Below are 6,000 nucleotides of genomic sequence, written 5' to 3'. Positions count from 1 at the left end.
CCCAGTGTTTGTCCAAGGGTAGTCCGCTCGGTTTACCCAAACACTGGCGGAAAAATAAAACCGGGGGGGCAACTGAGCGGCCCCGGAATGGTCATGACCCAGCCGGACCCAGGGGATGGAGTCTCCACTTGCCCTGGCTATAACTGTCGTGAGGCTCGATGGCGGCACGATTGAGTAAGCGGGAGGAGTGGAATAAGGCGCCCTCAGAAGCGTCTGACTCCAAGGAGGAGGTGACGGGTGAGTTTGTGACATGCAGGGGAAGCTTGCGCAACGGTCGCAATGTCTAACAACTCGAGGCACGAATGCCCGTGTAGTCGGGGGTCGCCCAGGCCCCCGTTAAAACACGCCCTTTGTACATGGCCGCTCTGTTGAAGAGGGTTTGGCAGCAGACCGGGATGAACTATAGTCACACAGGGTGAGCTGCTCTGCCACGGTCACCTCGGGACTCGATCGTGAAGCTAGCGCTGAAGCGGTCACATATGGAGGGAGCCAAAGGCTGCGACTACCATATACCCCAGGAGCCTCTGAAAGTTCTTTCAGTGGGACCCTTTCTCACTTCAACACCAGCTGAACACATTCTCATTGGAGAGACATGTTGGACCGAGTACCTCTCCAAAACTAGAAAAGAGATACTCAGCCCGTGGGCGAGATTACTCTCTTCCAGTTGACCTGAAGACCCAACGGGCTCTGGAGCACTCGAGGGGAAGGACACTGTACTGATACTCCACCCTTAGACGCAACACACAGGATGGCCTGCGGTGCGGGAGGTAGAGATCTGAAGCACATGTCTTTCAGGTCAAAGCTGCAGACCAATCTTGGGCCAAGATGGTCACGACCCACCACCTAGTAGCACGAAGAACGAGTTTACAACTGGCCTTCGTACCGGCTGGAGGAGCGGCTATATCAAATCCTTCGCCAGCAGGATAAGATAAGCACGCACAAGTCAGGAGCACTGCTCAACACTCGGTGTGATGAATATCACTGAATTTTCAGGAGCACGTCTGCTCAACACCTAATGTGATGACTATCACTGACTTGAGCGGGGTAGCCGAGCCTGAGGTGGGGCAGCAAAGTAGAGAGAGTGGTGTTAGTGTGCTGTGCAACACTTACCTGTCTCCACAAGCGGCAGGGGGCGCGTGAGAAGGCGGATGACCGGGTCCTCGAACGCACCAAGCTGCCTGCTGGCGACCAAGGGGGAGCTGAGGGGTGTAAGGCTATACAGGGTCACACCCGCCAGACTGGCCCTCTTGGGACCCAGGAACAGATGAAATTGCTCTCTCTTTGAAGTGTGGGTACCGCTTGCTCCGCTTTTTTTTTTTTTTTTTTTAGGGAGCCAGCGGCGGAACAGACACACACACAAACAAAGGCTCCACCCGGCCCTCACCCGGGGGGAGGGAGTGATCGTGCCACTCCAAGAGCATCTCATCCATTCCTGGGCGGCCCGCTCCGGAATGCTTTCGCTGTCGCTTGCCACCTGGCTTGGCAGCGCCTGGAGCGGGCTGGGCGTCTCTACTGCGGCCGGCTCCCTGCTGAGGCCTGGGTGGAGGCTGCTGCGGTGGGCCAGCAGGAGCGGCGGCCGGAGAACGCCCACGGCGACGAGCAGGCGGAGGAGCTGCCACCGGCGGCGGGTGGAGGCAGCAGCTGGCCACCGGGGCAGGATGTGCCGGATGACCTCCGTCTGCGCTTGAGCGGCAGAGAACTGTTTGATGCAGTTCTCCACCGCGTCGCCGACCAGCCCAACCTGGGAAATTGGGGAGACCAGGAACCGAACCTTGTCCGCATCCGCCATACCAACCAGGCTGAGCCAACGAAGGCGCTACTGGACCACCAAGGTGGACATCGCCAGACCGATCACGCACGCTACGACACCCGTACCCCGGAGGGTGAGGTCGGATGCAGTGCGGTGCTCACCTATGAGCGCACGGTCTGGATTACCCTCGTGCATGCCATGGGTGCCCTAGCCTGCAGCAACGCCATGGCACGCAAGAGGAAGGGGCTTGCCCACAGGCTTTGTAAGCTCTGCCCGTCGGAACGGACGAAACTCACAGGCCCTAGGGGGGAGACGAGGATCCCCCCAAAAGGCAGCGGCCGCCGGACACAGGTGCACCTGTGTCGACAGACCGCTCCCATGGAGGGACACCTCGCAACCCTTCACCGTTCCTCCATCAAGGGTAATGAGGGGGAAAAGCTATTCAGGCAGTTTCTGGCAGAGAAAGATGCTGTTCACCACCTGATAAGCTCTCCATGCATTTCGGGAAAGAAAGGCACTGGGGCGGCGAGCTGAGAACCAGCGCGGCCCGCCCCAAGATACCAAACTCCAGATTCCAACCGAGACTGAACGGGACACGGTGGAGGTTCCACTCGAGCCCGGCAGCCTCGGCGGCCCGTTTCAGCATAGCTGATAATTCTGGATCCGGCTCGGGCAACATTGAACTCCCGGAGGGAGACAATGCAGCCGAGTCATCATCTCCAGAAGTCAGCTCACCCTCTGATGCTGCAATCGGCGTCCTGTCCTCCAGGGGAGCCCCGAGTGAAACCGCTGGCCCACCCATTACAGATGGACCAGCAGACAACACAGGAGGCTCCAGTGGTTGCAGTGGAAGGGAGGAGTGAGGAGCCCACAGGGAATGGTTACCGGGCGGGACATCCAACACTATCCTCCGGTCACCCATCCCACACAGCACCCGAGGGTGGGGCATGGTAATGGGGACTCGCTCTCCGCGAACGAAGGCGAGTCTCGCCCTCAACACTGCGACAGTCATGTTCCCACAGTGAAAACATGAGCTGTCCACAAAAGCTGTCTCAGCGTGCTGTAAGCCAAACACGTGACACAACAGTTGTGACCATCAGAGAGAGACAGGGAACGACCGCACCCAGAAACGCACGGGCGGAATGACATCTTGAAAAAGACGCAAACGCACCCGTGTTGCTCTTTCAGAAAATAGGACCGTCACCAGTGCCGGAGCACACAGGGAAATGACCGCGGCAACACTGAACAGAGAACTGAAACAGTGAAGCACTCACTTTTCCGCCCTCTAACCAGCCATCAACACACACAAACATTTAGAAATTTGTTGCTGTTAAAACAGCAGTTGAGAGCTCAAAGCTCGCGATCACCGCTGCACTCGCGCTGTAGAACACCAGCACTGGGAGAGTCTTCCTGAAGAACACCGACACACTCGCTCGTTGTAGACAACAGCACTCTCAGAGACATCAAACGATCGGCTCCGAAGCGAAAGGCAACTAGTGCGTGCATCCACTTCCGTATTTATACCCGCGCCGCGGGGGCGGAGTGTGTGATGCGAATCACGCACGCCAATTACATTGGCTCGTTCAATAGTACTCGAAGATGATAGGCTCCCTAGCGTGATCCCATTTCAGTCGCGTCGACTACGTCCGACGTTATCGACTGAAAGGGAACCAAAGTTAATCCCAAAAGCCAAAGCTCAGGGTTATAATTTATTATTTTCTTCTTATTTATGTTTACGTTAATATTCACTTGTTATGTTAACATTCTATAGAAAATACTCTATTCAATAAATATTGTTTGTTTGAACCTCATTCTGTTCTATATTGTTGTACTTATTCTTTGACTGTTTTGTTTAAAGGAGGGAGGATTGTATTGGGAGCACTGAAGTGTCAGGTGTGATTGTGTGGCAATGGCAAATGGTTTACATAGCTCACGGCGTCACAGGTCAGGTAGAGGGCCCCTTTTGCTTAGGGCCCCAGGGGGAGTTCAGGATCGGCCCTGGTTTTAGCAGTCGATTCTGTTCCCTACCGGAATTCCTGTTCCCTTTACGCAATCATACTACAAATCATGCGTAGTTGCCAGTAGCCTACCATCAGAACTGAATACGAGCAAGAAGCACAACTGAATGTAGGGGAAGCCCTTTTTTCAGGTCAGAGCAACTGCCCCTCATAATTCCTGTGCACGTCCCTGTTGGCTAGCTAAATTTAGTAAAATGTGAAGTACACAAGAGCAGCACAGTGAGTGAGATACGGTGTCCCACAATTCACTGCGATTGGCCTTCAATTTCTAGTGAGATAAATTAACTAATAGAAATATCAGCAATTTTTAACATCTCTTTCTTAAGTGATATTTTCAGCATCATTGCTCCACTCTTCAGTGTCACAATAATAATGGTAACACTTTACAATAACGTTTCATTAGTTAACTTTAGTTAACAACATAAGTTAACATGATCTAAGAACGAACTTAGTACATTCTACAGCAAATCTTAGTAATGTTAATTTCAACTTTTACTACATTATTCAAATCAAAAGTTGTTAATATTAACATTAGTTAATGCACTGAGAACTAGCATGAACAAACAGCTGGAATTGTATTAAATAACATTCACAAAGATAATCTATAACAAATGTTGCTCATTGTTAGTTCATGTTAATACATTAACTAATTTTATAATAATAATAATAATAATAATAAGTTCGTTTTAGATAGCGCCTTAAGTCACTTTACAACATTATTACAAATAAACATAACAGCAGACAAAGAACCTATACAGATAGACTGAGAATAACACAACATACATAACATCAGATCATAAAGTTAGGGATCAGAGAAACAAGAAGCAAAAATATATGTTTTGAGGTTGCTTTTAAAATCATGTAATGATTAGAGGTCGCGAATGGATTGGGACAGAGATACAAAAGGCCCTTCCACCAAACCATGCTAGTTTGTGACGTGGGATCAACAAAAGATTGGCATAAGAAGATGTAAGTGTGCGAACTGGGGAGTATGAATGAGATCAGAAAAATATAAGGGGGGCATGAAGAGCTTTGAATGTGATAAGGAGTATCTTATATTGAATACGAAAGCGAACAGGTATCCAATGGAGTCTAGCTGTGGAGTTCTGAATATATTGGAGATTATTTATTGTTGTTTTGGATAAACCATAGAAAAAAGGAATTACAGTAGTCAAGCCGAAAAGTAATGAAAGCATAAACTAGGGTCTCAGCATCATTGATATTTAAAAACGGATGTAAACATGCAATATTATGGAGGTGAAAGAAGGCAGACTTAGTGAGTGAGGAAGGAAGGTGAGAGAAGAATCAAAGATTATACCAGTTGTGGAAGGTTGAATCAAAACTACAGCAATATTAACATTGTCAACACAGAAACAGGATGTAATTTGAGATGAACCAACAAGAAGTAGATCTGTTTTATCAGTGTTGAATATGAGAATTTAACTGGTCATCTAAGCATTTTTTACTATCAATACAAGCCGAAATGGAGTTGGTGGGGAAAGGATGAAAAGTTGGGTGGCATTTGCATAGCAATGGAAGTTAAAGCCATGATGACGGATAATGTTACCTAATGAAAGCATGTCGATTATGAAGAGTAAAGGCCCAAGAACAGAACCCTGGGGCAGGAGTGGATAGAGATGAAATGCTGACGGTCAGACAGAAGTGAACCAGGAGAGGACATTTCCAGAGATACCCAGAGCAGAGAGTCGTGAGATGAGAAAACTGTGAGAGATGCTGTGTCAAATGCAGAGAAAAGGTCAAACAGAATTAAAAAGCCGATGGAGCCTGGGTCAATGGCCATAAGGAGATCACTGACATCCCTGAGAAGTGCTGTCTCAGTGCTGTGGAGAGGGAAACATTAATGGAGGTTGTGAGATAACAAATACGTTTGGAGTTGAGCAGAGACCACTTTCTCAAGCAGCTTCGAAAGAAACAGAAGATTCGAGATTGGTCTGTAATTGGCCATGTCAGAAGGGTCGAGGACGGGCTTCTGTAGGACAGGGGTGACAGATGCAGTTTTTAATCATCCTTAAAATCATGTGCGTTCACACCGGGAGTGAATAGCGCCTCAAATTCGCGTCTACCGTGTCTAGTTTGACGCTTGACCACTTTGTGTTAATTCGCGCGTCAATAGTGAAACTGACGTGCGGAAAAACAAAAGTTTGAAGCGAAATTTACGCGCGTCAGAGGCGAAAGTTTCAAAAGTTTCGAACCCCGTTGGCGGCCATCTTT

Source organism: Siphateles boraxobius, unplaced genomic scaffold (genome assembly GCF_051911475.1).
Source record: "Siphateles boraxobius isolate OS27281-9 unplaced genomic scaffold, OSU_SipBor_1 25, whole genome shotgun sequence".
In the NCBI taxonomy this organism is placed as follows: domain Eukaryota; kingdom Metazoa; phylum Chordata; class Actinopteri; order Cypriniformes; family Leuciscidae; genus Siphateles; species Siphateles boraxobius.
This window is presented reverse-complemented; position numbering follows the sequence as displayed.